Source organism: Rhinichthys klamathensis, unplaced genomic scaffold, assembly GCF_029890125.1.
Source record: "Rhinichthys klamathensis goyatoka isolate OS25496 unplaced genomic scaffold, OSU_Roscu_1.1 h1tg000186l_1, whole genome shotgun sequence".
Lineage (NCBI taxonomy): Eukaryota > Metazoa > Chordata > Actinopteri > Cypriniformes > Leuciscidae > Rhinichthys > Rhinichthys klamathensis.
In genome coordinates this window covers 2,432,501-2,453,012 of record NW_026606714.1, presented here as the reverse complement: position 1 = coordinate 2,453,012, position 20,512 = coordinate 2,432,501, and the positions used below count along the sequence as shown (strand labels likewise).

Genomic DNA, 20,512 nt, shown 5'->3' with positions numbered 1-20,512 from the left:
TCTCAGTGATACTCCAGGTTATCGAACGGGCCAGGGAGAGCGGATGCCCAGTCCTCCTGGTAGCCCCCCTCTGGAAATCCAGACCGTGGTTTCCGGAGCTGGTTCAGATGGTGTACAAAGTCCCCTGGCCTGTCCGTTGAGGAAAGATCTCCTCACGCAGGCGGAAGGGACAATATGGCATCCACGACCCAATTTATGGGCTCTCCATGTGTGGCCCCTCAATGGGTACCCAGGGACCTTCCTGAAAAGGTCCTAAGCACGATCAATGAGGCCAGGGCCCCTTCTAATAGGCGCTTGTATGCTTCTAAGTGGTCAGTGTTTTCCAGCTGGTGTCTGGACAAACGTTTTGAACCCATGTAATGCGGGGTACCAGTGGTGCTCTCCTTCCTACAGGAGCTGCTAGACGCGGGTAGGACCCCGTCTACGCTCAAAGTGTACATGGCAGCTATCACAGCTTATCATGCTCTGGTGGCTGGCCGATCGCTAGGAAGAAATGACTTGGTGGTACGGTTTCTTAAAGGAGCCAGGAGGTTGAACCCCTCCAGACCTCCGTCTGTTCCGTCTTGGGATCTCTCCACGGTCCTTCGGGCCCTGAAGTGCCCACTATTTGAACTGCTCCAGTCGGTTGATCTCAAACTACTCTCGCTAAAGACTGCTCTCCTGCTGGGATTGGCATCTATCAAGCGAGTGGGAGATTTGGAGGCGCTCTCTGTGAGCCCCTCTTGTTTGGAGTTTGGTGTCGGCGACTCGAAGGTCGTTCTTAAACCCAGACACGGCTATGTGCCTAAAGTGCTTTCAACTCTGTTTAAGGCACAGGTGATCACTTTATTGGCTCTCCCCCTTCCACAGAGCATGGGGAGGCTAATCTACTCTGTCCTGTCAGAGCACTGAGAATATATCTGGAGCGTTCCGCGTCTTTTAGACATTCAGAACAGCTCTTTGTCTGCTTTGGTGGTTGGTCCAAAGGGTCTCCTGTCACAAAGCAAAGAATATCCAGATGGATAGTAGATGCTATTTCTCTCGGAGGAAAGAGACCCCAATGGGGCTGGTTAGGGTTAGCTACCTTTGTCGGCAGTATCCAGCTCCGTGTTTACAGGATGCTGGAGACACCCGCCCAAGGCTTCTGAGAAATTAAAGAGAAAAATACCCCTAGAGTCTGCGAGAGCGGGGGCGGAAGATGACTCAATGTTGGACAACATGGTTAACGACTTAGGAATGGAAACGGATATGAGTACGGAGAGTAAGACTAGTTCAAGATCTGCAGTTAGTAAAGTCATTGAACTCCAAGTTTGTGTCTGTGGCTGGAGCAAGGCGACAACGGTCAGGGGTTTGAAGGTTCATCAAGGGAAAATGAAATGCTTGAGGGAGAAGGGACAAGGGCCTCGCATTGATCAGTACTTCTTACGAAGTCAGTCAGGTCAGTCGAATGAAATCCAGCGACAGAAAGCAAACCACAGCTCGCAGGATATCAGCACCCCTGTCATAGAGGAGAGGAGGGCTTGCACAGTTAGTGATGAACATATTCATACTTGTGAACCCGGTCAGACTAACCAGCATAAGAGAGAAAAGAACCTCAACGGGCATAGGCCTGGAGTTAGATGGCCAAGAGCTTGTGAGAAAACTGCATGGGACACGGTAAACACAGATCTATGCTTTGCATTGGAAAGATTAACTGGTACAGTTGAAAAGAAGCTGGATAAATTTGATGCACCATTTCTCCACTGGCTTTTACCATGGCAATGGAAGTAATCATTAGGGCATCAAGATGGGTAGTAGGAGGAGAGCGCTTGGCTTCTGGGATGCGACTACCACCAATCAGAGCATACATGGATGACATTACAACCATGACTACAACAGTAGCCTGCACTAATCGGTTATTGGGGAAGTTAACAGATAATATTGAATGGGCACGAATGCAATTTAAGCCCTATAAATCAAGGAGCATCTCGATAGTTAAAGGAAAGGTAGTAGATAAAACATTCTTCGTTTCTGAGAAGCCAGTGAAGAGTCTTGGGAGATGGTACGATGGGGATCTAAAGGACACAGTTCGAGTGGGAGAAGTTAGACGACAAGCAGTGGAAGGGTTGAAGAGCATAAACAGATGTGCTCTACCAGGCAAACTAAAACTCTGGTGCTTTCAGTTTAGTCTACTGCCGAGGTTGCTGTGGCCACTGACTGTGTACGAGGTTTCTTTGACAACAGTGGATAAGCTGGAAGCGTTAATAAGTTCATACATCAGGAAATGGTTGGGAGTTCCACGCTGCCTTATCTACTCTCGTGTAATGGAAATCTCAGTGGGTCAGGTTTGCCCTATTGGGACTAGAGCTCATTCGACTAGAGGCATGGCCTCGTCTTGGGCTTCTGGGTTTCCCATTCACGATATTTGTGCGGCGGCCGGTTGGTCCTCGCCTTCTTCGTTGTGAAATTCTAAAACATGGAGGTACTTCCCTGCAGGCAGGGGTCCTTTATGTATGATTTGGACCCGACATGTGTCTGGTCTTATCTACATAATATGTCATATATCGTCGCTGTCCGATGAAAACCACGTATGTCCATTTTGCCGATTTTGAGATTTTTCGGCGGATAGAATGTCCAGGTTCATTTCCGTATACAGCATGCTTTACATTATCTAAATGACCAATGAAAAGTTGTGAAATCATGTCATCTGATTTTCACGTATATCCATTTGGTGTCAAAGCTGTCAATCATGCCGCGTATCTCCCACCCTGTGGATGCATCTCGCCGGTCTCGTGAAGATTCGAAGCACTGCTACTTGGGCGCAGAGATATCACGCAACACCTGAAATAAAGCTTGCCACAAAGAACCGGCAAAAGTAATGATTATGCATGAAACATTTGAATTGATGATAAAGTTGACGATGCAGACTCGCCATCTTCGCAGTAGTGAACGTGCCTATAGAGAGAAATGCGCACTTCATATGAAGTGCTTCTTTTTTATTAATCCAGGCAAATTTGTTGATGAAACATTGATTAAAATGAAGATACAATTTATACAAAACGAAATAAAATTTAAAGAAAGGCTTTCTACAAAACAAAACTTAGTAGATCAAAATCTGACCCATTCCAAATGTTTTCCAATATAGGCCTATTGGTCATCTTATGATCCTATCTTACTCATCTCATGCGGTTCCGTTTTCATATAATCAACATAGATGAAATAAATAAAAAAATAACATTATATTATTTAAACATAAATATGAAACGTATGTTTAAGTTTATTAACTTATAAGCGTCACACCGCTCCGCTTTGCTCACATGCTAATAATCAAATAATACCCAGCGATCTTCTAATGTTATTTTTGCTTGAAAATTTCGTTTTTGTATAAATTGTATCTTCATTTTAATCAATGTTTTCATCAACAAATTTGCAAGCTTTATTTCAGGTGTTGCTTGATAGCCTATCTCTGCGCCCAAGTAGCAGTGCTTCGCCTGTGCTTCCCCCTATCAGTCTAGCATTGCAATGTCAGTGTATGATTCATTGTCCCTTCATAGTTTGCAAGAGACATATAATAAACTGAGCGTATTAATAATCTGAGACGTAGGCTATTTAATAAACTGAGCGTAGCCTATTCATCTGTCAATATGAAACGCGACTGGGTCATTCTAATTAATGATCGGAAAAACGCGTATCGACCACCGTTACTGTAAAATATGCACGTATGTCCATTTAAACTCGATTTTGGTCAAATGTGGATTATATCATTACACTGGCAAGAATATGGTTACATTTAAAGTTGTCATACCAAGTATGACAACGCTACGTTCAACTGCTTTTGAAATTACGTGTTTTTTTCACTTCCTGAAAAGTAACCGTTTTGGACATACGTGAGTTTCATCGGGCAGCGACGATATGTCTCAGAGTTCTCGAGCCGCAGTTTCAACCAGCTACTCGGTGCAGCGTTTTACATGGCGTCCCCACTGCGTATAGCAACGCAATGCGAAGTGACCGTTCTCGAAAGGGAACATACTCGATTACTATCGTAACCTCGGTTCCCTGAGAGTAGGGAACGAGTATTGCGTAGCCGGCCGCACTGAGTAACATGGCAGTATGTTGCTTCAGTCGATGTAACCTGCTATAATGGCTATTTCGGGGGCTTTTATGGGCTTTATTGAACTCATAAAAGAGAAAAGAATTACGGGAATACTGGATTCTAAACAACAAAGAAATGGCACAATTTATCAAGACCTTGAAGTAGATAGGAGGGAGAAACTATAAGGTGCTTTCCTTGCCATTAATCCTCGGATAACACGCCTACTAATCCTTTGATTAAAAATAATGTCTAGTGCGGTGGCTGCGATATATTTAAACCAACCAACATCTGTTGCCATGATTTTTGGAATGACTTATCGCGAGAGGAAAACAGTAACTTTTAGTAGCATAACATAGGTTAATGGTAACACCGGCATTTCACAATCGTTTTTTATCGACATTTAGAAAATATCGCAACATTTTTGCCCAAATCTGTATTGGAAACAAGGCTTCTGTCTCTCTCTCTCAACCTCCCTTTCCCGTCCTTCTCTCTTCATCATTATTCTTCCTTGGCTCTCCTCCCCAGCTGCTACCTGTGCGGCTGCAGATTGGCACTTATGAAGAGAGTCTTGCTAAGTCTGACATCTATTACAGTTAAAGATCTCTCTGTCAGCCTCTCTCGCTCCAGGGCCAGGAACGGCTAATGATTCCAGCCCTGCATGCATTTAAGAGAGAAGAATTGACAGCAGACAATTTATCTGCTCAGTGTGTGTGTGTGTGTGTGTGTGTGTGTGTGTGTGTGGGGGGGGGGGGGGGGGGGGGGGGTTATGGGTGTGACGGATGGGAGGTTTATAATTTAATGGACTGCCTTCAGTACTTAATATCACCCTCTTTCCTGTCGCAGAGTTTAAATTTCCACTGTACCTGTCACTTGGGTGGGGAGCCAATTAACCGCCTTGTCTGCCGTTCCCATCACAATATGCATACAAGGATTATTAGGTTTCAGTAAAAAATGTGTACTTGCCGTGTGTCTTTGTGTTTGAATTTGTGATAAGAGAGATGGAGAGAGAGACACACACATAACCAAACAGGGACAAGCTGGGGTTTAAAAACAGCCTAGGACCTATATTTTACCAGCAATTTTACGGACATGTTAAAGTGCCACAATTATGCTATTTTAAAGTCTCCTAATTTAGGTTTCCTAGAGCAGGTTTACATGCATCAAAGGTCAAAAAACAGTTTAATTTTCTCATAATATACATTGCACATCACCACATTTTTCAATGACTCTCAAACGACTCAATGGATGAATCAATCTCTTTAAATCCCACTAGAGATACTCTGCTCTGATTGGCCAGACAGCTCAGTCTGTTGTGACTGGTCTACCGCGTACAGCGTGCTTGTCGAAAACAAAAACGCCCATTGCCATAACTGAATGACAGCTCCATCCGGAGGGTTCCTACAGCGATTGTACACACTGTAAACTAAAGACAGCAACGGACAATGAAGTCGATTTTACCATATCAATCTGAGCTCAAGTCCGAAGATGAAACATTGGAAGAATTCAATGTTCACCTCGGTGGCCTTTTTCAGCATAGCTGACATTTCTGGATCTGGCTCGGGCAATGTTGGTCTCCCAGAGGGAGGCAGCACAACTGAGTCGTCATCTCCAGAGTCCAGCTCCCCTTCCGATGCTGCGATAGACAAACTATCCCCTGGAAGGTAGCCCAGAAGAAAGACCAGGGCGGGGCCCAGAGGCGGGGACTGCACCTACGTAGGCAAGTCTCTATCTCAACACCGAAATGGTCATATTCCCGCAATGGGAACATGACTCATCCACGAAAGCTGTCTCAGTGTGCTGTAAGCCCAAACACACGATACAGCTTTCGTGACTGTCAGAGGGGGACAGAGCCTTCCCACACTCAGAAACGCACGGAAGGAATGGCATCTTGAGAAAGACACACTCACACCCGTATTGCTCTTTTAGGAAATGGGACACAGGGAATGACCGCGGCACCACTGAATCAGCGAACTAAAACAGTGAAGCACTCACTTCTCGCCCTAAAAACAAACACACAAACAAAAATAGAAATTTGATGCTGTTAAAACAGCAGTTGAGAGCTCAAGCAGCTTGCGATCACCGCTGCACTCGCGCTGTAGAAACACCAACACTGGGAGGTCTTCCCGCAAGAACACCGACACACTCGCTCATTGAAAACAACAGCACTCTTCAGAGACATCAAACGATCGGCTCCGAAACGAAAGGCAACTAGTGCGTGCATCCACTTCCGTATTTATACCCGTGCCGCGGGGGCGGAGTGTGTGATGCAAATCACGCACGCCAATTCCATTGGCTCATTCAATAGTGCTCGAAGACGATTGGCTCCCTGGCGTGATCCCCATTCAGTCAACGTCGACTACGTCTGACGTTCTCGACTAAAAGGGAACGAGAGATTCTTCGTGCATTCCAGTGAATTATTAATGGGATATATTGCAAATTAAATCGTGAAAACAGACCACAAATGAACAGTATATTTTGTCTTTTTTTTCATACCTTTACAGCTGAATACAAAAGGAAAACAAAGAAAATAATCAGGAGGAAAAATAGCAGTGACTGAAAAGAGCTATTGCGGTAACACTTTACAATAACAGGGCATGAATAATCATGTACTAATACCTGAATTAATAGTTACGTCAACATTAACTCATGATTAGTGAATATATGGTTGCGTATGCAACCCACCGTTCCCTGAAGGAGGGAACGGAGGACGTAGTCGACGTCGACTGAATGGGGATCACGCCAGGGAGCCAATCATCTTCGAGTACTATTGAACGAGCCAATGGGAATTTCCGTACGTGATGACATCACACACTCCGCCCCCGCTGCGCGGGTATAAATACGGAAGTGGCTGCACGCACTAGTTGCTTTTTCGCTGAGGAGCCGAGCGTAACTCGGAGTCAGTGGTGGTCCAGCAGTAGTGGCAAGGGGACTACGTCCTCCATTCTGAAGGAGGGAATGGTGGGTTGCATACGCAACCAGGACGTTCCCTTTCAGTCGAGAACGTCAGACGTAGTCAACGTCGACTGAATGGGGATAACCATTGAACACGCCACTAAAGCTGCCACCTTCCAGTGCCTAGACAAAAGCCTCCAGATCCCCCCGCAATTTAAGGCAGTAAGGGACAGGGCTTAGGCCAGAGAAGTCACTGCTGTTCCTACAGGACCACTGGGAAAGCGTTCCCTGTACAAGGAAGGAAGGGACGCTGCGGAAACCACATCCTGCCCGAAGGGAGGTAACATGTGGAGAATAGACATATGAACTGGGCGGATGACCGGGCAGAATGTCACTGGGGTGGCTCCAGCCTATGACGGGGGAGACTCAACCGGACAGTGACGGCAGAGCAGGCTCTGCCAAGGGAAGACAAGGGCTTGCCGCAGGGAGCCATACCGTGGAAGAATATACATATGGGATCGCCGTAGGGATCACAGCATATGGACCCGGCCTAAGACAGGTTCCACCAGTGCATACGAGTAATAAGCCTGGCTTCGGACGTTACGCCACGTCCATTGCCGAATGGTATGGAGGAACTCGACAGGGTTCGGCTAATAAGAGGGAACTCAACTGGAGCAAAAAAATTGCGCACGTATCCACTCCATATGAGGGGAATAGCGCAGCAAGCCGACACAACGAACCGGGCTTACAGTGAAACTGGCTTCATGTGAAGGGAGCCCACGGGAAGCAACAGTTCGACTAAGGTGTCGCCCAGCCCCCAACTCTAGAATATCTGTCAGCGAAGCACTTTGCGTCAACGCCTAGGCGGGAGCACACACTCATTTAAGAGGAGCTTACCACCTAAGTGGACATGTGCATCTCGGGAATTTCACCAAGATGAAGGCAGCCACATTTCAGTGGGCCAACCTCTTTTGGAAACAGCCTTCCCTCTCTGCTGATTTCTTTAACCTGTTAACCGTTGCCAGAGCGCCGGCGCACTGAAGCGGTTTTTTTTTAAATAGTTCAAAGTTACTATCATAATAATAATAATAATAAATTTTATTCATAATGCACTTTACATTTCAAAGAAATCTCAAAGTGCTACAGTAGCAAAGAGGTTAAGAACAATTTCCAGAATATAATAAAATCAACAAAGCAATAAAACACCTTAAAAAATAAAAATTAAAACCATGACTGTTAAAAGGCCTTTAGAAATAAGAAAGTCTTTAGGCCCTTCTTAAAAAACCTCCAGAGTTTGTGGGGCCCTTAGGGCCTCTGGGAGGGCATTCCAGAGCCGTGGGGCGACTGCCTGAAAGGCCCTGTCTCCCATGGTGGAGAGTTGTGTCCTTGGTTGGTGCAGGCAGTAGGTAGAGGTAGAGGTGGAGGAGCGGAGGTTTCTTGAGGCGGTGTGTAGGGTGAGGAGTTCACTGAGGTAGGCAGGGGCAGTTCCATGTATGCACTGGTGGGTGAGGAGGCAGATTTTGTACTGAGTTCTGTATTGAATGAGCAGCCAGTGGAGGGATTTCAGGACCGGAGTGATATGATCATATTTGCGCCTCCTCGTCAGGACCCGGGCAGCGCAGTTCTGAATATTCTGGAGCTTTTGCAGGCTCCTGGCAGGGGTCCCGACGAGGAGGGCATTACAGTAGTCCAACCTGGAGGAGATAAAGGCATGGATCAACTTTTCAGCATCTGGTTGTGAAAGGGAGGGGCGGAGTTTGGCAATGTTTTTGAGGTGGAGGAAGGAGACCTTACAGAGGTGACGGATGTGAGTGTCATATGTAAGATTTGAGTCAAGTCTGACTCCAAGGGTTGGTAACATAGGTAGACAGGGCAATGTGATGACCAAAAATGGATATACTGCTGAGGGAGGAGGACTGGATTTGGTGTGGGGTACCAATCAGGATGGCTTCGGTTTTGCTGCTATTTAGTTGAAGAAAGTTGTCAGCCATCCATGCCCCTATCTCCTCCAGGCAAACCTGAAGTGCAGATGGCAGAGCTGAGGGGAGTGTGGAGTCCATTTGTATGTATAGTTGTGTATCGTCTGCATAACAGTGGAATGGAACTTTGTGTTTATGGATGATTTGACCGAGGGGTAGTAAGTAGATGGTAAAAAGGGTTGGACCAAGGACGGACCCTTGTGGCACTCCACAGCTGACTGTGTGGGGTGATGATTGGGACTGTCCTAGAGCCACATACTCCGTCCTGGCTGTGAGATAGGACTGGAACCAGCTTAGTGTGGTCCCAGAAAGTCCTACCATAGACTGGAGACGGTGAAGCAAGATGTTGTGATCCACGGTGTCAAAGGCGGCCGACAAGTCCAGTAGGAGAAGGAGAGATGGTAAGCCCTGGTCTGCAGTCATAAGTAGGTCATTCATGGCACGGACCAGGGCTGTCTCCGTGCTGTGTGCTACTCGAAAGCCAGACTGAAATTTTTCATATATGTTATGGATGCGAAGGTGATTGTGGAGTTGGGCTGCAACAACTTTTTCCAGGACTTTGGACAAAAAAGGCAGGTTTGAAATGGGTCTGTAATGAGCCAGGATGTCGGGGTCAAGTGACGGCTTTTTCAGATGGGGGCGGATAACTGCAGTTTTAAGAGCTGGAGGGACCTGACCAGATTTGAGTGACTGGTTGAGGATTTCTGTGATCAGTGGACTGATGGCTGTAATGTTGGATTTTAATAATGATGTGGGGAGAGGGTCCAGTGAGCATGTGGAGGTTCTCATACACTTTATGATCGACTCCACCTCTGTCTGAGAAATGCCCGAGAAGACAGAAAATGTGTTTAATGGGTTTGTGGGACTAAATTTGGAGGAGGGTGAAGCTGTGGCAGAGAGGTTGGACCGGATTGAAGCCACCTTGTTGGTGAAAAAGTCCATAAACCTATTGCACTGGTCTGTACTGGTGTCGGAATGTGCATATGTGGGGGGTTTGAGAAGATAATTTATTGATGCAAACAACTGTTTTGAATTTCCAGTGCACTTGGAGATTTTTTGAGAGAAATATTGAGACCTAGCTGTGATGAGTGCTTTGGAGTATGATTTTTGGTGTTCACGGTAGGCCTGTTTATGTACATGTAGGCCACTGGAGGTGAATTTCCGTTCCAGGGCACAGCCAGCCGTTTTCATCCTCCGGAGCTCTGTTGTGTACCAAGGGGCTGACCTGGAAAAAGTAACTGTTTTCGTTTTGATTGGTGCATGTAACTCAAGGATATTGTAAAGCCTGGAATTATAGTGGTCAACAGAGCCATTAACTGATGCGAACTGTGTGACTAGTGACATTTGCTGTATGTCTTGGTTGAAGAGGTTAGTGTCTATTGCTTTTAAATTTCTGAACCGGATTTGACGTTTTGTTTTATGGTAGGGACTTGCTAGGGGCAGTTCCAGGGAGATAATCTTATGGTCAGACACGCCCAAGTCATAGACTCTCATGTGGGTGATGGGGGCGGTGTCTGTTATGACTAAATCAAGAGTGTGGCCTTTTGTGTGTGTAGGTACTGTGACATGTTGTGTGAGCTGTAAGCAGTTCAGGAGTTCAAGGAACTCTCCAGCAGGGCGGTTTGTGGGGGAGTCAATATGAAGGTTGAAATCTCGCATAATGAGTGTATTATGTGTTATTGCACAGAAAGATGTGAGTATATCATGCAACTCAGAGATAAATCCAGGGTGTGGTTTTGGAGGGCGATAGACAAGGAGTATTGTTATTACTTCTTTATGTGATCTGAGTTTAAATGGAAGACACTCAAATGTGGTCAGCTCTGGCAGTGGGAGGGGGGTGGCAATTAGGTCTTTGCGATGGATGGCAGCAAGACCTCCCCCGGCCAGTGGTTCTGGCCTCCTCCAGGTATGTGTATCCTGGGGGGCAGGCTTCATTTAGTGCGAGATATGACTCTGGTTTGTGCCAAGTTTCAGTGAGGCACATCATGTCTATTTGTTTTTCAAGAATATGTTCAAATATTAAACTGGTTTTGTTTGTCAGTGACTGGGTATTGAAAAGGTCTATTTTTATTTCTGAGATGATCTTACATTTGGGAATAGTGCGAAGAAGGCGGAAATCCACTCCGCGGTTTCCATGTCTCCAGTGTTTCCCGTTCTGACGCAGCCCTTTATTGGTCCTTGTATTGGTCGTGTTCTGATGACGTAATTGCCAATGACGCGTTTGGTCAGCGCCGCGGAGATGCAGCAGGTGAGGGTGAGGTCCAGGTGGAGACGAGCTGATGGAGTCTCCGAGTTTGTCGAAAATGGACGGTCTGCATGCACGTTGGGGTCGACGGCGGTGGGGCCTGCTTTCCACTACGCGGATGTGATGTGATGGCCCGGGATGTCGCTGCAGCGAGGCTGGCGTGCGCGGTCTGTCCCAGATAGACGCGCCGCTCCCGGGCTCCAATGGCTCCGTCCTGTTGACCGCCTCGTCTGTCCAGGATTCCGGTGACACCGCATCGCTCACAGGAGGGACACAAGGACGGAGATGAGATTGTTGTGATGCTGTGTAAAATGAACAAGGTGAGAATACCTGTAAGTTGTCGATGGTGCTCCTGTTGTTAGCGGTGGTGTTAACATGGATCTCATCTGTTGGGCAGTTCAGCGGGCCTGGACGGCGGGCCTGCCCGGGTTTAATTTCCAGAAACTGCAACACTTCCTTCACCATGACTCCGAGAGTGTGCTCTTTATTTCCGTAAAGGCTACTTCGTGCAAATTGTTTCATCCTATCAGATTTAATGTTATTACCTTAACAAACTATACATCATTAAAAATATATAAGACTCAAGGTTCAGTATTTGACCACTATTGTATTCTGAGAAACTTATAGTGACAGTTATGTCTTAATTTGTGTCAGGAGTTATGTAATAAAAAAATGAGTCGATACCTTTAATATGAATTATGAGTGTCAGCCGCTCTCATTAAAAAAAAAACCTCCTGTGAGATCGTCATGACAGCGCTTGACAAAACAACGTCCCTCAGGGCTTTTAGCTCAAAAATGTGCAGATTTGGAGAAATATTGATAGATTCTCATAGGTTTCCATCATATTTATATAGACAGGAATAATATTTATTGAATATACAGTATATACCCAAATGCGTCGATGTAATCATTATGAGCGCTGGATACTCTGATGTACTGTGTTTTCAATCCATACTGGCAGCCTGAGGGCGCCTTATGCACAGTATAGTCCATGTATGGAACACATGAAGAAGTGCCATAATCATGTGACATTCCAGGAAGTCCCTGACACAAACAAAGCTAACAGAGATCGCTGTAACTTGCAGATAAAGACGTTTTGAAGACAATAAACATGATTGCAATGATATTTGATTTACCTGTGTTCTTCGAGCCATGTCAGGTATTTTCATAATAATAGATTATATTTATAATGTAATGCTAATCGATATAGACTTTATCATCATGCAGAATACTATAAAATAATATATTTTCTGTCTTTTTTTTTATCTGAAGCCAAATCAGATCACAGAAGGTTACTTAAAACACTCGACTTGTGCTATAAAGTAAGTTTTAGAGCACAAACATGGTTTTAATCTCATAAATTGTTGTGTATTGATGGTGTGCTAAGCTAACATGCTAGCTAGCCCTAGGTGCACCTGCCAGCTAGCTGTTATTTTTATGAATTTTCTAAATAGGAATGCTTGCTGAAATGTTTCTTTTTTCAAGAAGGTCATTTGATATAGTTTCAAATGTGAAGTGAGAACTCTGATAAAAGAAAAGAGGGATTAAAACAGTGTGAATAGCCAGTTAGTGATTATAATGCAGACAAAAGAAAAGCATATTTAGAGCTATAACCAGGCCGGAGAGGTGTGAATGTGTGCAGGGGAGACTGGCACTAAATGGGGCTCGTTTGCACCACAAAACAATAGAGACAATAGACTGAATAGATGCTTAGAAGATGACAATAAACACCAGTTTGCATTTTAGAGTCTAATCAAAATAAAGTCGTATGACATGATCTTGAAAAACTAACTAAATAAAGAGTTTTAGACTTCTCATCTTCAGATTTTAAATATAATATGGTCAGACATGTGGCTTTAGCTGCAGTGCATTTCTAGATTGATACAATGCCAACTTCAATTTTATTTTCATGAAGATATTTCATTAAAAATAAATTTCTAATAACTTGACAAAACTTTGAAGCTATTTATAACTATTTTTTTCATTATGACAATAATTAATTCTACATTTACAATAAACTGCCAGGTGTCAGCTTTCAAATGAGGTCATACTTGTGCTTTTAGTACAAAGTGTTCATGAACTGTATCTGTTTCACTTTGGGTATGCCATTTCTGAGGATTTTTCAAAAGTGGGGTTGCAGCCTAACAGGTTAACAGATAAGAGCTGGTCTGAGGTCCTAAGGCTTGCATTCTGTGCAGGTATAGCCGCAATAATGCGGACGGACAGAGAAAACCAGGGCTGGGTCTGCCTTCTTTCGGGGTAGCGATTGCAGGCTCACCACCTGGTCACAGTTTAGGGGAGAGGTAGGAACCTTGGGCACATATCCAGGCCGGGTTCTCAGCTAGTGAGAGTTAGCCGGCCTGAATTCCAGGCATAAGTCGTTGACCGAAAGCGAGCAAGTCCCTACCCTCTAGTAGAGATCATGCGAGCAGGAGAACTGTTTAAAAACAGAATTTTTAACTCACTGGCTCAGGGGCGGGCTCTGCAGTGCAGTAGCACCAGAGATAGGCCCAAGAGGAAAAAGAGGGGCGCAGGGATGAGCTTCTGCATATGATGTTCGTCATCATATTGAGGGTGAAGGAACAGCCTACTCCAACCCAACTTGCAGGAAAGAGAGCACTGAAATGACCAAACGCTCTCAGGATCTCCTCGCGGAGAGAAGACTCATTCAACGAATAGGTTCCACTTCTAATTTAGCGAAGCACAACTGCCTTATCTTAAGGGGGTGCAGTAGCCGTTTTAGGCACGGGCGAACCGGGCAGCCGCCCGGGGCGGCATTTTTTCATGACACATGGGGGGCGGCACGAGCAGTTAAAAAAAGTCCTCTGCGCCGCGAAGGAGTTTTCTATTATCTATCACAGGGGTCTCTAACACGTCGCTCGCGAGCTACCAGCTTGTGGCTTGATTGGAGGTAGCTCGCCAAGGGACCGTTTACATATCGCGTCTTTTGCGCGCTCAAGTTCGTTAAAATTTGTGCGCGCGGAAAGCGCGCTCATAATTGAAGCGAGACGCTAATTTTTTCCAGGTGCAGTAAAATGAAAAAGTCTCTACTTTCTAGAATGCTGCAAATGCACCGAAGTTCATGTGACAAGAACCAACTAGTCAGCTTCACCCTTTCCGTAACAACATTGAAAGCTCAGTCAACATGAAGGATGGTGTACTCAAACACTACTGGTGTTTTTCTCTTCTCCGTAAATAAAAAAAACACTTTTTCTTGTAGCAGAGCTACAGCAAGCATTTTTCGGTGGTGGAAATCCATTAGCTACTAAAACTTCTTTGTCGTTGTGTAGAGTGCAGTGCATAGTTGCATAGCAACGACAGACGCCACGGCAAAATCAAAGGGGGTCTCGCCCGGGGTGTAATTCAATGTAGAACCGCCACTGAGGGGGTGCTTGCAGAAGTGATGGTCACTACCACATATCCTTGTGGTAGCCACCTGAACTTCCCCGTCCAGTTTTTTTAACCCTCTGGGGTCCTTCATTTCAGAGTCACACTCAGGACCTTTGGGTCCAAATGGGCCGGAAGGGTGGGATTAATATTTATTAAAAAAAAATCATCTTTTTTTTTTTTACTTGTTTTTTATAATATTTTTTCTTTTCTTTTTTGGTGTTTTGAGATAATTTCAAAAATAAAAATGATTTATAATTAATATTAATGCAATAATTATGACCCATTTTTTCCCCATTGAATATAATAGAAATTTAAAAAAAAAATTTTTTTTTTTTTTTTTTTAAAGCTGTATTTCATTTTAGAGTCAAGCCTAGGCCTCATGAAAGCAATTTTTGAAATGAGATGGATGCCATCTGGTGGACAAACTGAGCATTTTAAAAATTCAAAACCCATATGTAATCTGAATTTATTAGTGTGTATGTGTATAAAAGTGTGTTTGTGTGTGTGTGTGTGTGTGTGTGTGGATGTGTCTGTTTTGCACTCTTGATGTTTTATAGATTCACCCCTTCACTGTTGTGTGCTTTTTTTCTGGATCGTGGCTGATTTGTAGTTTGTACGCACAAAATAACTCTGTATTTTCACATTTTTGCCAATTTCCCATTCATTTCCTATGCGGGTCCATTTGGACCCGAAGGTCCTGAGTGTGACTATTTTTTTTACAACCACTTAGACTATTCAAATCCTGTCCCCAATTTTTTGGGGTGTTCATATGCCAAGTACCAACAAAGTCACCAAATTTCGGACCATTCCGATAAAGCAATGATTTAAAAAATATATATATTTAAATGCTTCGGGTCCATTTGGGCCGAAGGACCCCAGAGGGTTAACGTGGGTGCCATCATACCCCATCCCTGAAATGTATTCAGGGGAAGTCAGGAAGGCTGTCTGGAAACTAGATCTGGTTGGGCCAATACGGGGCAACTATCAAGACCTGTTCCACTCCTGACTTAGCACAGTAAATGCAAGCGACATGCGCGCACAAGACAGGAGCACTGCTCAACACTAGATGTGAAGATCACTGAGCTTCAGGAGCATCTCTGCTCAACACTTGAGTGTGATAAGTTCACTGAGCTCAGGAGCAACTCTGCTCAACACCTAAGTGTGATAATTCACTGAGCTTCAGGAGCATTTCTGCTCAACACCTGAGTGTGATGAAATTCACTGAGCTTCAGGTGCATTTCTGCTCAACACCTGAGTGTGATGAAAATCACTGAACTTGAGCAGCACCAAGCGATAATGAATCGCATAGCCGCTTTCTTAGAAAGCTCACTGGGGAACGCATTTCTGTGGGGCCCCGGGGTCAGCTGAGAGCCAGTGTCTGTCCAAGGCATGTCCACTCAGACAGAAATACAACTGGCAGAGGGACGAGTCCGGAGAGGCAACAGATGTAACTGTGCGGCCCCGAAGTGGTCCTTGCCCAGCTGGACCGCCAGGAGATGGAGTCTCCACTCTCCCTGGGCATAGCTGTCGTGAGGCTCGTTGGCGGCACGATTGAGCAGGCCGGAAGAATTTTATAGTGGAATGAAGCGACCTCAGAAGCTTCTGACTCCAAGGAGGAGGTGACGGGCGAGTTGTGACATGCGAGGGAAGCTTACCACAACGGTCGCGATGTTGTCTTTTCAGACCAGTACCAGCTCGCTGAGCAGCGGTGGCTCAAAGCGAGGTGAACTGCCAACTCGAGGTAACGAATACCAATGCAGTCGGAGGTCGCCCAGGCCTCCGTTAAAGCATGCCCTTTGTACATGGCCCCTCAGTCAGTGTTAGTGGACCTGCAGGTCTGAACACGGGCTGAGCGTTTGGCGACAGGCCGGGGTATCTTTTATCACACAGGGCGTGCTGCTCTGCCACGGTCACCTCGGGACTCGATCATAAAACTAGTGCTGAAGCGGTCTTTATATGGAGGAACCCAAGCGGCTGCGTCTGTCATATGCCCCAGGAGCCTCTGAAATTTTTTTTCAGTGGGACCCTTCTCACTTCTAGCACTAGCCTAACACACTCTTCTTGAAGAGACGTGTTGAACCGAGTCCATCTCCTGAACTGAAAAAGAGATACTCAGCCCGTGGGCGAGATTACTCTCTCCCAGTTGACCTGAAGACCCAACTGGCTATGGAGCACTCGAAGAGTAGGACTTGTACTGATACTTCGTACCTTCGAACGCAAGAACACAGAATGGTCTGTGGAGCGGAAGGAAAGAGATCCTTCAGGTCGAACGCTGCCGGCCAACCTTGGGGGGGAGCATTTGAAAATGCATCTCTGTGTTAGTAATTGATCAGAGGTTTTCGAAAAAGGGCCCGTTTCAATTGACACAGGTCCAGCGACCCAGGTGGAGAACAGGGACCCAACTCGAGAGGCCCGGAGGTGGCCCGAAGGAGGGTCTGAGTGTGCAGTACAGCACTTACCTGACTCCACAAGCGGCAGGGGATGCGTGAGAAGGCGGATGACCAGGTCCTCGAATCGCATCCAGGTGCCGGCTGGCGAACAAGAGGGAGCTGAAGGGTGCAAGGCTTTGCAGGGTCACACACCGCCAACTATCCCTCTTGGGGCCCAGGAAGGGAGAAACTGCTCTTTCTTTGAAAATATGGGTACCACTGGCTCCTACCGATCAGCCGCACTACATTGACAAGCTGCGCATAAAATAATCACAGCCTTTGCCAAATCGCGTGCGGTTTCGTTGCAATTAATCATGCAGCCCTACTTGTTAATGTATCATTATGTCATTTCTTGTCTTGGCCCTCCAAGAGTACATCTTTAAAAAGTTATCAATTACACATGTTCAATACATATTCAGCTCTTCTAAATCAGATATAATTTGGTGCTTTTCGGTGGTTTGTAAAGAAGTGGAAGAACAGAGGTGCTATGCCCGAATTTGGATGGAGAAGGAACTGAACGGTAGGAGGAAAGTGGACACATTTTGAAGGGTCAATAGTGGCCAAAGAAAGAAGAGCAAAGAAGAGCAAGAAAACAAGACTAACATCCGACTGCATTATGACATAAAGACAGTAAACCAATCCACAAATACTGACTTAAAACTGCAGACAGACATGCTCAGCTTTGACAGAGGTCTGAAAAAATTGCTGAAGTCAAGTCAAAGCTACACACATGGTAATGCTGTATGAGATGCATAGTGATGATGTGTTGCAAATTAGCAGTTTTGCTATAACACTAAAAACAATGTATCTGGTTTGTCCAATGCTGTTGTTATGTCCATATCAAATAAAGATAAATAAATAAGATAAGATAAAATAACCACAGAAATAACCATCATCTGTGCTAACACTGATTTTAATTTTGAAAATTGTGTCTGTTTAATGGATATGTTAGTGTAGGTATTTCACTCTTGATGGCAGCAGTGGAATCACTTAAAATGGAATGAGGATTAAATTGTTTTTAATGATGAATGTGTCACCGGGTGACTAAGCCGGAACCAAAATTCGGTGCATAGTCCCCCGGGGGAGCACTTCTGGGGTAACATCAGGCCGGTTCCGGTTTACCGTCATGGCCGACCTAAAGAGAAAACACAGAGAAATAATTCACAGCTGAACGAAATTAGAGTTGATTACGGTGGCAAACGAGAGCGTGAATGTTTGGAGAGGATATAAAAGAAGCAGTTGAAGGAAGAAGGTGATGTTTATTATAAATTACAAAAATCTGTCAGTATTAAAATTACATGGAAAAAAACAGGAGAGAGGAAATTATAATGACAAGGCTAAGGGTGGATCACACAGGGCTAAATGGCACTTTATTTTTAATGGGCAAAAGGCAAAGTGAGAAATGTGAGAACTGTGGTGTTAAAGAAGATGCTGAACACATAATATTGAACTGTACATTGAATGAGGTGGAAAGACGGGTATTTAAAGATAAGGTTCAGCAGACAGGGCGGGAGTGGAATCTGGTAGGGATTCTGGGATCAGAAGGAGAGAGAGAGTATATAAGAATTACCAGGGAGGCACTATTTAAATTTTTAAAAGACACAAGGTTGTGGAAAAGAATTTAACTAATTATTAAGTGACATGATGATACACACTCCAGTACAGTAGGTGGCGGTATGCACCTAAAAGTGGTTTGCAATCCGCCAATAAAGAAGAAGAAGAAGGTGATGTTAGGAAAACGGAGAGGTACAGAGAGTGAAGCACTGGCCAAAAGCGAGCGAGCGAGCGAGGGAGAGATTGTCCTTGTGAGTGTGAAGATCGTCATTCATGAAGAGTTAAGTACCTAATTCCAGATTGTTGTACAAACATCGTGAATGAGTTTATGGAGGCATTGTGAAGATCGTCATTTATGAAGAGTTCAGTACCTAATTCCAGATTGTTGTACAAACATTGTGAATGAGTTTATGGAGGCATTGTGACATATTGGAAGATCCACACCTGTTTGCTTTTTCTCTCTTTTGTGAGGTTGAACCTGGTGATGGGAAGGCACGTTTGTTTTCTCGAATAACCCCCCCTATGCAGTCGCCTTATCGTCGCATTCTCCCCCCCTCCGGTTGGAACATGAGCAGCGAGTGGAATGATCCGGGTCAAATGGAGTGAAGGCTTAAACCCACTGTGAGGTATAACCCACAGTGCTTACAAGTTGAAGTGTTCACGTGTGAATTGTGGAGGGATTGCTGTATACACAAGTGTGAGGAAGATTTAACCATTCCGTCCTCTCCAATTTCCCCTGGGATCATCCAGCCCCGTGTGGGGTGGGGAAGCTTATCACCCGGCTGTGTAGATGTGTACAGGTGCCGATCGACTCCCGTCCTGAGAAACAGAGAAAGCCAGTCACTCGCGCCGCCTTGGATTCACCAACCTCGAAGACCACTACTTCCTGAGCTCCCTAATAGTTCCAAAGACCCTCCATCTCAGGTACTTCAGCTCTATTGCTGTGTTACATGAACCGAGAAAGCCAGTCATTCACGCCGCCTTTAATTCACCGCCCTCGAAGACCGCTACTTCCTGAGCTCCCTGATAGTTCCAAAGCTCCTCCATCTCAGGTACTTCAGCTCTATTGCTCACTGCGTCAAAAGGGGTGTATACGGGAGAATTCAGACAATGAATACGCCCGCTAAATGTGCTGTTTGGCAGGGATCTTTGGCACTTTGTTATGCGTACCTGTAAATGCCCGCAAAGGCCCGAAAACAGGAACTTGTCTGACCACATGCTGTTAGTTGATGGCTTGGCTTTGTAAATGCTAATTTGTTTTGGGACTGGCAGCTCAAGATTGCCCCCATTCCCCTGCCCCCCTCATTAGTATTCAGGAAAGGTGATTAGGCTGTTTGTATCTGGGTGTCCTGGGTGTATGTGGCCATTCAAACTCCGAGTCCGAACGAAAACAGACTGGTGTATATGGTAAATGCAAGTTTGAAGAGGATATTTGAAAAGCTGGAGACGATGGACAAGAGGTTGGATAAGATGGAGGCTGACATCAATGAGCTCAAAGAGGCAAAAGAGGAGCCTGCTTCAAAGAAATTAAAGAGCTGGGAATAATTCTGTTGCGGTAAGTTATTTTCTGACCGTCACAAACATTTGGCGGTGTCTGCTTAACTTTGTGTGCTTTATTTATTAATGTATTTGAATTGAGCCCTCATACTATGTTGGATTTTTACAGGAAGCTGTACGGAGATTGCACAATGGGGAAAACAACATACACAAATATGACCCACAGACAAGGTATATCTTTAAAACTATTGTTTCATAACAGTCCTTTCTTCTAAATTGTATTTTTAATCAACCTTCTTTAATTACTGCTCCAAAGTCTATCCTCCCCCCACAACCTCGAGGTCACAACCTATCTTTTTAATGGCATCTCCATGGCTGTACCGGACGTAGATCCTGCTGTTGTTAAAGGTAAGTCACAAGAGAATGTCCCAAGGCTACAACTATTTAACTGTATAGATTAGTTAGTAAATAAACA

General features: G+C 45.1%; 1 long non-coding RNA gene across 1 annotated transcript in view; it reads left to right on the top strand.

The window, feature by feature from the left end:
• Positions 1-20,119: 20,119 nt before the first annotated feature.
• Positions 20,120-20,512, top strand: part of LOC130095177 (uncharacterized) — a 782-nt gene continuing 389 nt past the window's right edge. The window contains exons 1-2 of the long non-coding RNA XR_008808054.1: positions 20,120-20,268; positions 20,354-20,445. This is a non-coding gene — a long non-coding RNA (uncharacterized LOC130095177). The remainder of the gene's footprint in view (positions 20,269-20,353; positions 20,446-20,512) is intronic.